Source organism: Accipiter gentilis, chromosome 8 (assembly GCF_929443795.1).
Source record: "Accipiter gentilis chromosome 8, bAccGen1.1, whole genome shotgun sequence".
NCBI lineage: Eukaryota > Metazoa > Chordata > Aves > Accipitriformes > Accipitridae > Astur > Astur gentilis.
The window spans coordinates 37,518,386-37,530,196 of record NC_064887.1 but is presented as its reverse complement, the minus strand read 5'-3'; positions in this window follow the sequence as shown (position 1 = coordinate 37,530,196).

Here is an 11,811-nt window from a genome sequence, read left to right as displayed (position 1 = left end):
CTTTTCTTTATAAGGGGAAGTAAAGCTTTTCTGGTGGTGTTTAGCTTGGGTTAAAGACAAGTTTAAGCCTGTCCTTTGGGGGCAAGAGGAGACAGCAACGGGCACTTTGGGTTCACTGTGGTCATCTCTGAAGTCTCAACATTCCCCCTCCAAGAAAAAAACAAGACAAACCCACAGACAGAGGAGGACAGCAGAGCAAGCAAGCGTGGCCCTGTCTTTTCTGTCTTGCTGAAGCAGGCTGGCCCAGACCCTGGTCCCAGCATGAGGCCCCAGTGTCTTCACGCCTGACCCCACGCTGTGTGACTGGTCTTGTGCAAAGCCAGGGCTGCCCAAGGAAGCAGGTCGACGGTTATTTCTCCAAGTGCCCCAAGTGAAAACATCACCGGATCTGGGAAAAAGGGAATCTAACAGCCCCGTGACAGGCAACGGAGCATCTCTGCGCCTGGAGCTGTGGCTGCAAAAAACCTGTCCCCCCCCCACCCCAGACCCCTGGAAATCATGCCCTTGAGTGCTGATCCGAGCCTCCGTGAGGTCCGGGCAGCGCTTTGTGCCAGGCACTAGCAGCGGGGAGACGGTGGCGTGATGGGTCAAGTCAGGCCACGCATAGGGTGGTGGGAGGCTTACGGTCTGGGCTGCCCCCATGCTCGATCTAGGGAGTCCTTCACCTCGGTTTTGGGGGATGCCAGAGCTCGGCAGGACGGAGGGAGGCAGCGCACCCATCGCGCCCTTTGAGGACAACCACCGTCACCCCCAGTTCTGGGGCGGCGGGGGGCTCCCCTCGCCCGGGTACCGCTCCCCGGGGGCTGCTCCGTGCCCAAGGGCGGGTTGGGGGTGACCCCGGGCGGGTGGTCCCGGTCGCCGCCTCCGCCGGTCCGTGCCCGCCGGCGGCCGCAGCCCCACTCGGCGGGGGCGCAGCACCACCGCGTGGCACCGCAGCCCCGTAAAAATTCTTGGTAATTCAAACGCTTCATACTGGGGGCAGAGAGCCAGCCCTGAGCCTGCCCGAGACCCTCGCCGGGCCGAAGAGTCCCAGTTCGCCCAGTCTTTCCTTGCAGGAGAGGTGCTGTGGTCCCTTTTACCATGGCGGTGGTCCTGCGCAGGACCCTCTCCAGTATGTCCATGTCTCTCTCGTACTGGGCAGCCCCCAGCTGGACACAGCACTCCAGGTGTGGCCTCACCAGTGCTGAGCAGAGGGGAAGGATCACCTCCCTCAACCTGCTGGCAGCATTCCCCCTAATACGGGCCAGGACACCGTCAGCCGCCTTTGCTGCCAGGGCGCGTTGCCGGCTCACGTTCAACTTGGTGTCCGCCAGCCCTCTCGGGGCATTTTCTGCCAAGCTGTTTTCCGGCTGGGTGGCCCCCGGCATGTACTGGGGTGGGGGGGTTGTTCCTCCCCAGGTGCAGGACCTTGCGGTCGCCTGTGTTGAACTGCATGAGGCCCCTGCCAGCCCGTTTCTCCAGCCTGTCTCTGGATGGCAGCACGACCCTCTGGCATGTCAGCCACTCCTGCCAGTCTTGTATCGGTGGTGAGGGTGACAAGGACACACACCTGTGCAGGACACGCCCCAGCCAACGTAGGGCCAAAAGCTGAGGGATACCTAGCATCCCCAGTGGGACACGTCATCTTCCTCGTTGCCTGGCCCGGAGGTGAGCAAGGTGAGCTAGAGGCTGTGGTTGATCCTCGCACAGTCCTGGTACGTGCTGTAGCTCTTCCCAGCACCTCCCTGTGGCCCCAGCTCCTGTGGCTTTGGTCCCCTGGCCTTGGGTGCCAGCACCACATCCTGTTGAGAGAGACCAAAGCTGCAAGAGCCAGGTCTCCTTATTAGCATTCCCACGCTGAATTTTTGCAAGGCACTATAAGCTAGTCCAGCTGTGCCTTCTAGAGGTCATACGTAGAAAGAGGCTGGTGGAGGGTGCCATCATGTCCCTGGGCTCTACATCTCTGCGCCTGCTGCCAACAGCAGCCAAGGGCTCATGAAGGCGATGCTTCTGTACCTGCCAAGGGCCGGCAGAGAGATATCTGAGCATTTGAAGTGAGAGGTGGACTCAACAGATGCCGCTGATCTGGGGACGGCTCATGGTCGGACAGTGGGAGGCCACACAGCCTGGCGAGGGGCCGCAGCAAGCGGTGACAGTCCCTCATGCGTCAGCTCCACCACGCAGGTTTGCTGCAGGTGCCCAGGGTGAGGGGAGCTCCCTCCTACCTCCGTTTGCTGAAGGAGGAACTCCGTCTCATGGAGCAAATAGGCTAGACGGGAAAGCTCGTGACATGACCCTGAGTAGCACAGCAATTTGAGAGATTTCCCTACTGACCTCAAGAGTGACACTTGTGTTTACGCCTGTGAGTCAAAAGAGACGTGGGTGAACAGGCACATGCCTTGGAAATCATGTTTTTCTGAGGCCGTCCAACCCATGTCACCTGCGAGAGGCACGCCTGCACCAAACCTGATCTTTCAGCATCTCTCCTTCAGAAAGCCCCAGGCAGACAGAGGAGGTCTGTCCCAGCCAGAATAGGTGAAAAATTTAAAAATATGTCTTAAAAAGAATAACAATAAAACTTTAAAAGGGTGTTTTTTAAAACCTGGAGCAGGCCAGGAGAGTTGTGCTGTGTCAGATGGGCTAGCTGGCTGGGATAAGTCCCAGGCTTTCCTACGCAGGTCTGTTCAACCTGGTAAGGGCTTATGAGAGCAGCTTAGGGCTGGGTTTAGGAGAACTTGTGCCAAGCTGAGCTGCATAGGCACTAAGTACAAAGCTCAGGACAGGCTACTGTAGTGCGAGAAAAGTGGGACTTCATGCAAGTTTTGCCTTATATTATGCTGAAATTCATGGCTTCCTATTCCCATTCACCACGCAGTGCCAGCCCCTGGGGCCTGGTAGTTTCCCATCAGTGTCAGAGACTTTTTGGACCTGTCTAGGGTTTTCTGCACCCTGTGGGTGCCTGTCCTGTGCTGGCATTGGTGCCCACGGGGTGCAGGCAGCACGGCTGCCACGGCAGCCTCGGAGACCCTGCAGCCCTACTCTTCATCCATGGGATCCCCCTGCCCTGTGGTTACCCCATGTGTGGCATGGCCGGGAAAACAGGTCTGGCTAGGAACCCGGCTTTGAGCAACACAAAAGGTGACAAAAAAAGCCAGAGGGTAACAGAGGGGAGTGTCCATCCCCCTGACCCCCAGCTCATACCCAGTGCCGCCTTCCGCAGCGCAGGGGTGCAGCTATACACATCCTGCCTTCCTGAGATGCCAGCTCTTTGTACCCATCTCCACCACACACGGTAATTAAACCTGGCTGAGCCCCTGTGATCAAGGAGAGGTTCCACCTTGCTGTGTTTCAAAATATAAATCCCCTTGAGCATGCACATCACAGCACAACATGCCCTCTCTGCTGCGTGGGGCTGCGCAAGACCATCCCCGGGTTTTGAGGCCACTTAGCCAACGCCAATGCCCTGCCGCATCGGAACGCTTCCAGCACACCCACACACTGCCGCGGCCGCTCCGTCAGTACCCAGACACACACGGATATGAGCCGTCCCTTGGCTTCTGGGCCATTTCAGGAGTATGAGCATGTCCCCCCCTTGCCCCTCTCATGTCTGCACATCCCACTCTTTGGTGGGAGGCTGTGACGGGAAGGGATGCGCAGTGGGTTCACCGCAGCAGCAGCAGCATCCCCAGGTGCCACACGCACGTGCTCACACCACCCTTCACACGGGGACTCCATGAGGAGCCGTCTGCGCCCGCGCGCATCGCACTAGCTGTCACCAAAACCTGGCGTGGCCGCAAAAAAGCAGCCCCTCTAGAGATGAACTTTCAGCTGAAAACACAAAATAGGGTTTTTTAGAAAAAACCCATCATCTAACAAGCTGGTGCAGAAGGTCAGCAATCTCTCCACGCAGCCCTGAGCGTAGCATCTTGCACTCACACCTTCTCGCCTCCCCCGGACCCCCTCCCCAGCTGCCCTGCCTCCACGCTGACCCAGCTGTACTCTGCAAAGACAGGGGCTGGGGACAAGCGGGGTCCACAGGGGAAAGAGGGGCTTGGGGAGGGTATGGTACTGCTCACACCTGGGCAAAGCAAGGAGGCAAAACCTTCTATTTCAATCTCCCAGACAGAAAACCCCACTAGAATTTCCTGGGGAAATCTCCAACTCGGACAAAAGTGAGTCTCTGAGGACCGGTTGGCTTCAGTTGTTTTGGCTTCAGGGAAACCAGCCTGGCTCTCCTGCACAACTCCCAGATGCTCTGGCACCCGCCTTGGGATGTCCCTCTTGTTAATACCCTGCTCTGCTCTCTCCTGAGCTGAACCGTGAACCTGGGTGGTCAGGGGACCTGGGCTGTGCAGGGAAACCTGAGCAGAGGTTTCACACCCTGGCCAGCTCCTGCAGAAGCTGCTGGTGGTCTGCATTTGGCAATGCCGGCAAAGCGAGCATGGGTAAGGTCCGGGATGGACTGCCTGTCCTGCTCCAAGCAGCGCTTTCGTGTTGTCCAGGACACTGTGGTTGGACCCACAGCTCACATACCGGTGTTCTGCTAAACACCGCAAAGGCCAACCTTTGTCTTGCAGCAATCATGTCACCGCTGAGAGTCACACATCACGTGTCAGAGAGATGTGGGCACAGTCAAGAGGAAAAGGTGAGGAGAAAATAGGGATTAGCAAGGGCTGATAAAGGTATGACCTCTCCCTGGCAGAGGTCTAGGTCACAAGGAGTGTTGGCAGGTCCTGTTGCAACTAATTACAAAGCTCAGCTCGTCAAGCAGCGAGCAGTGAGCATCAGCCCTATCTGCAGCATTCAGGGAAGGTGATTGAAATGGTAGGGTGGATGTGCTGGGGCAAGTCTCTCTAGCCACTACGTGCCAGCAGCACCTGCCGGTGAGGTGTCCCTGGCAGGATGTCTGGAGATGGAACCAGCCCCAGCATCACCAAACCAGCCCCAGCATCACCAAACCTGTCCTGACACGCTCCCTGTTTGTCCTGGAATAACAAAAGGAGCTCGCTCCACCGCAGACAGTGCCCACGCCTCACTGAGGATCCTGCGGGCTCGTGGAGGACGTAAGGGACATTTGGGAAGACACCTCCATCCCACCAGCTTCTCATTCCACCACCTTGACTGCGTGCTCACCCTTCTCCCCTATATCCTCACCAACACTGCTGCTCTACACCCCAACAGTGTTGTCCTCGAGTCTGGGAAGAGAAACCCAGCTCTCAGTCTCCACGGTCGGAGAACGACGGTGCACACCGAGGAGCGACATCTCCTTCAGGATATGTCCCACCGTCATGGTCCCTTCTCACTAAATGCTGTGCCCGGGACCTCAGCTGCCCTGACAGGAGCCACCAAACCTGCCAAAGGCTTTGTTGATGAAGGAAGTGCCGAGGGCCATCACCACGTGGTTGGGAGGAAGCCGCTGGTGCCCACGGGACTGAGGCAGCTCTCTGGCATCCAGCGAGAGCTTCCTGCCAGGTCGGCACGCTGCCAGGCGGTTCACCAGCCCAAGGGCTGCATTTCAGAAAGGCAAAAGTTCTGTCCCAATGCCTGCTGCGGGAGCCGAACTAGGCACTGCTCCTGTGAGTGGCTGGGTCTCCCACAGCCAGGGGACCTCTGTTGGCTTCTGGTCCCACTGCAAATGGCAGAGGGGTCTCCGAAAGGCCCACTATGCGAGAGGGAAGCTGCCAAAGCACCCACCCCATGCACAGCAGGGAGCTCCACTGCAGATGTCCCCGTGGCCAAGCATCCCAGGGGCTACGCTACCCTGGCACATCCTCCCCCTTGGAGAGAGCTCGCCCTACAGGAGATGTTTGGGCATGAGGATGGACCTCTTATCTCAGGTGTGAACTGCAAGGCCAGCACATAAGACCCCTGGATACAAAAGCCTAACGGCTCAGGGCACGAAAGGAGAGCAGGAGAGCCCAAGGACATGACCAGCACTGTGGGGCCCTGCAGGGAACAGAGAGGTGCATTATTAGTGCTGGTGCCAGTCCTGCTCCAAGAGGGACACCCCCGACAAGGGGCCTCCAGAAGCCCATGTCATCAACACTCCAGTGAGTCTATAACAAAACATCTGGAGACACAACCTACCGCCTGTATACAGAGAAATGCCCAAACTGCCCATTGCTTCCGCCAATCCAACTTCTCTCACCTTAGATCTGGTGTTCCCTTCCAGCCTAAACGTGAGGCAATGTGTGTGCTACAGACAGCCTCCTCTCCATAACTTCACTCACCCCAATCTCTGCCATTGCCTGGCCACTAGCCCAGAGATGGAGACGTCCTCACAGCTGCCCTCCAACCCTTTCTGTTCACCAACAACTCTGCTATCGCATGGACCCAAGTGGTCCCCCCCCAGTGTGTTCTGTCCACTCCCGTCCACACAGCCCAGACCCAGGTGACAACATGTCCCTCTTCAGACAAGAATGCCTATCATGAGCTGTCTGGGGAGCTGCTGGGCACAGCATGAATAGCCTGAGTCAACTCAAGAGCTGCCCAAGGCCAAGGAAGCCATGACCTGCTGAAAGGTATCCAGGGAATTCAAGGCAGGGATGTGATGCAGGTCTCCTGACCCCTAAGCTGTGGCAGCTGCTGACAGACAGAGCATGGGTAGGTAGTGTGAGGATCTGCTCCTTTCCTGAGTGGTGTTACTGCATTTTAAGGCCATTAATAAATCACTGGTGCCTGGAGGCCATGCAGCACGTGTTCCTGGGCTCTGCAGGGCTGGCAGGCGCAGAGCAGCATCCCTGCAGCCTCCGTGAGCCGCTGCTTGGAAATGACTTATCCAAACCATCTCAGCAGGTCTGGGTTTTGCTGGCTTACCATGGATGAGCCACCATCTATTCAGATGACAAGGACATGAGATATTGCTGCACCTGCCTTGTGTCTCCCAGAGAGGTGCAGGCCACAGTGACTCATGGAGCTACTTCAGAGGTGAATCTCAGGAGGGGCGAGCATGCCTAGGTCTCCAGAGCTAAATATGATGCTCAAAAGCATGGCTGTCCTCTCAGCGCTGTCCCACACAGTCACTTGTAGCGACCGGCTAGATCCCCCCACCCCTGAGGCCACTGCTGCCCCTTGAGGGTGAGACTGTGCTCAGCCTGCGATGCTCAGCTGGGGGTGGCAGACGTGCTGTCTCGCTGCTGTGGTACCAAAGGAGGGTTATGGGGGCTCCCTCCATGCAGCCAGCCCTGGAGGGGGCCCTGAACATCCTGCCACCTCCTCTCTGCCTGACTCCCACATTCCTCCCACTGTCACTGCCCTGGAGGAGCAGAAGTAGGTTCTTCCAGGGGATGCTGAACCAAACTGAACCGACCAAAGCTTCTGCTGAGACAGATGGAAACAAAGAGCAGGGCAGGACTGGAGCAGTGCCTCCCCCATGCACCCTGAGGCCATCTTTGTCTTTAGTAGCTTCTCTTTCAAGAAAGAGGATCCTACATAAGCGTTCAGCATCTGCGCTGCCTTGCAGCAAGACCTTGCACAGCTTGACCCCAGGCTGGGGATCCAGCCACCTCCTCCTGTTTGCTTTGCTTGAGGCAGTTTTAAGGGAGAAATGAATGCACAGCGATCAGTTCAGCTATTTTGCCTCAATGTGAATGTCAGCCAGCCCTGGTCATTCATCTGCCTGCCCTGTAGTCTCTCCTGCTAGCACTTTGGTTTGATACAAATCCTTGCATCTGCAAGAGGGTTTCTGGCAGGGCAGCCTTCCCAGGCTCCTCTCACTGAGCACCAATGCCAAAAATGTTAATTACAGCACCGCAGCCTCTTCAAGCTCTGCTCTTACACAGGAGCATCTATTGATGAGCTAGATAAAGGATTTACTACTCATTCTGATTCTTCTCACAAGCTGTTCCTTAACTCCACCAGTTCCCCTGGTGGAGGTTTCCCCTTTGGGCACAGCTCCGTATTTTGCAAAGCAACACTGAAAAGCCTCCCTGACCCTGCAGGCGGTCTTGGTTCTCTTTGGGCTTTCCCATTTCCTTGGCCACGTAGCACACATCTGCCCCGAGCCTCCGGCATCTCATCCTTCAAGCAGTTCAGCCTTACCCTCCCCTGGGAAGCTGCAAAGCAGGGCGGTGTGTGGAAGCAGCCCCTGGACAGGGCCTGGGAGGGCTGTGGGGTCTTTATCCCTGGAGACTTCAGAACTCACCTGGACACATCCCTGAGCTGCCTGGTCCAGCTGTGAGGCCATTGCTGCTCAGAGCAGAGCTGGCTGGAAGTGCGAGAGCTCCCTCCTAGCCAAAAACTTCCTGGGGCTCCACAATTTGCCCATGCTCGGCAAAACCCAGCTGGATCCATGCCTCCCTTGGCTTTTCCCTGCCAGACTCGTCGTGCTCCTGCAACACTCCCAGAGGAGTTTCTGTTCCCTGTTTCTCACCCAGCTCTTCAGAGCTACATCTCTCCTCTCCCCTCCAGCCCCTCTGGGCAGCTCCTCTCCGAGCGCTTTCAACATCAAAGTTGCCATTCAACGGTTAACCATGGATGTTTCAACACAAGCTGGCTGTATCACATCCACCCCTGTTTACAGGGACATACGCTGATCCTTGTTGTTTCCTTCAATCCCACTGCCTTCTCCTCCTGGAGGGGAAAAGGTCACCCAGCCGCGGGGATTTCAGCCCTGCCACACTGATTTCAAGCTTTCTCCAACCTTGGCCACGGCTCGCGCTGGAGTTCCCACCCACGCTCCTGTTATCTGTACCCTCCATAGCTGAAAGCAGGCTGAGCCCTAAAGCAATGCAGAACTCGGACTGTGTTTGGAGCAAGGCAAGGCATTGGCCCATGAAGATAAGAAACCGGTGACTTGGGACGATGCACGATGATTAGATATTAGATTGCACAGCCTGACTGCACAGGACGTCATAGAGCAACCGCGATGAGTTTTCACACTCGGGACCTGCCCTAGAACGTCTCTGGAAAGCTCCGTACCTGAGGATCGCAAACAGAAAACTCCTGTCTTTGCACTGACTCACAGTTGCCGCTGCCGGCTCTTCCCCCATCCCATGCCTGGCATTTCTCACTGCCCTGCGTCACCCCCGGCTCTGACATGAGGCCCCACGCTCTGGGCAGGACCTGTTTTCATTGCACAAAGGGCTCGACAGCTCCACGTGCACGACCTCAATGGAGGCACCTGACTCATGCGATGGCATCAGCGGTGTCTCCGCTACCTCTAGCGAGGGAAGACGAGGGGACGGGAGCGCATTGGGAAGAGGTTGACGGATGCACGTACCTGCCTGCTCCCCTTGACCTACTTGCCATTTCTCCACTACTGCTTTCACGCCTGGATGCGCCTGCTGGCCAAAAGGGATTAGCCAGGGGATTAAGCTCCATGCATAGGCACCTGTTAGCCAAGAGCAGGGCACGAGGAGCCATCCCTCCCTGCAGACTGGCAGCTCCAGAGCATCGGCCAGCTCTGCTCACAGTCACCTGGGTGGTGGGCAGCCAAATCCCTCGGGCCAGATTCACCAGGCAAAGTTCACAGAGGGCAACAAACAACTGAGCCACCTCCTGCCCTTTGGGCAGTCTCCATTTCAAGGCACCAGGTCCTACCTGTCTTTCAGGATGAAGGACAAAACCTGAGAGGTGGTTATGGTTCCCATCCCACAGAACAGTCCCATCCTTTGGATGCAGAGACGTCCAACTTCTCAACATGGAGGCGAGGAGCAGAAGGTGAGGTTGAGCACGGCCAAGCTTCCTTCTACAGAAGGGCATGGACAATGATGCCCGGGGTCACAAAAGCAGGCAGAAATCCTTATAGAGCAGTGGGGCCCTGTGACAAGTGCTGTAGGACACTAGAGAACCTCCTCCAAGTGAAGAGCAGTCTTCTGGAGACACCTGGGCTTATTGTGCATCTCCAGCTCCATGCACCACCAAACTCATGGGAAACCACTAGTTTTATCCCATCTTTCCAGGTTGCCCCATCTCTCCAGGGCTCAGATTGTGCTTTAGTGTCTTTTGTTCCTACTTCATGGAACTCTGTTCGAGCAGGAAGCTGAGCTAGAGATCTCTGGAAGCCACTTTGCATCCACCCCAACCGCAACCACATGCTGCGACAGATCCCCCACAACTCCTGAATCCCACGTTTGCATCTCCCAGGACGTAACCTCTCCCAGGATGTAACATACGTTGCAGTGCACCAGCTGCCTTCACAGCAACCAAGCGGGTGAAACTAAACCATGCAGCAGGCTGCACTCAGACACAACAGGATAAAACCCACACTTTTTCTCTAACCCTGAGCCCCAAATGCTTAAGGGAGAGCTACAAAGTGCTTTTTAGATGAGCCCAGAAACCCATTCATAGCTCTACTTGGCACCAGTGCCACGGATAACTCAATGACTGGTGGTGGTATATCATGCCTCCTCTCCCCACAGCCTCTGCATGTTCCACAGGCTAAAAGCACTCGCCCCATCTCATCAGGCACAACATCCCCTGGTAACTGGGCAAATTCAGCCCACAAGTGCGCACTTGAAGAAAAAAACCCCTATGATCCTACCTATGGTGACCAGTCTCTGCCCAGCCTAGATATTTGCCACTTTATTCCAGGCTTTAAAAAACCCCTTGTGTATCAGAAAGCATTTATTTTTCCTAACTGTACTAGCTTATTCAAAGCTACCTCCTCTAGCACCTCCAGACCTTACTGCATTCAAGTCCTTGGACTGACACATCTCCAGTGCCAGAATGCAGCGGATACAGGACAATACAGGTGATCAGCTTGGTGTAAGAGCCCTGTCCTTCCCACCTCCCATTGAGTTGTGCTCATTCCATGAAGCGTTGTGTCAGACTCTGTTTTGAGTAGCATTTGCTATTTCATGTCTCTCTCCCCAGCGATAAAGTGAGGCAGGGGTAGTGGCAGAGAGCAGTCAGAGCATGGATAAGGAATGACTGAGTGCCTCTGGCTTTGGGGTAGGTGGGGAATCCTAAAGGTGGAGAGGGTGAATGATACCTGCTAGAGCCCAAGGCAGAAGCACAGCAAAGTTCAGGATGCTCATCTAAACCCAATCAAGACGACATGCTTAATTACTCTCCAGAACAAGGAGCCAAATAGCTCTGTAGGATGCTGTGGGGGATCAAGTACACCAAGTTGAAGAGACAGCCAGCTACTGACTCCTTCCCTGTGGAGAAGAAACAGCTCAAGAAAGGGGAGGGTGGGCAGGGGTGTCTGGCCCCAGGGGTGTTGAGGATGCAGCTGAACAAAGCCACAGCACCCAGATCTGGTGCTAGGACAGACTTCATTGCACTTAAATGAAGGTCCTCGTAAGCACACCCTGATCTACTTCAAACCCCCGAACAGCCCCAGCTCTAGCCAAGGGAAGCACCGCTCCTGGGTGGCCAACTTCTCACTTTGTCCCAAAGTCAGGCCAAAAGAGAGTACAGTACATCCCCATCCACACCAGCGCGGGTAGCTCAGGTATTCACATGAGGGCTGAGCTGAGAGGTGCTGCTCAGCCCAAACTCAGGACGGAGCTATTTCTACAGCAGACACCCCCAGGCTAGCAGTACCCCCCTACTTTGCAGAGATGCTCAAAACCAACAGAGGGTGGGAAGAAAGAAGGAAAAAAATAAAAGCAAGACTCCAAATCTGTTGCTACAAGCCAACTCAATGAAGACCCTCTGCAAAGCCGGGATTCTCCCAGGCGCCAGCTCCGTGCTTTTGCAGTTTCCTACACAGACCCCTGAGCCAACCCTCCCTGTGGGCACCCCAGCAGGACAGCCGCACCTCCAGAGCTCAGGGAGTCTCCGCCGCAGCCGGGGTGGTGCAGGGCTGAGCAGCACAGCCTCCCTCCTCACCTCACCTGGCTCCTGCCAGGCCCCAGGGAAGCGCCTGGGCACACTGTAATACTC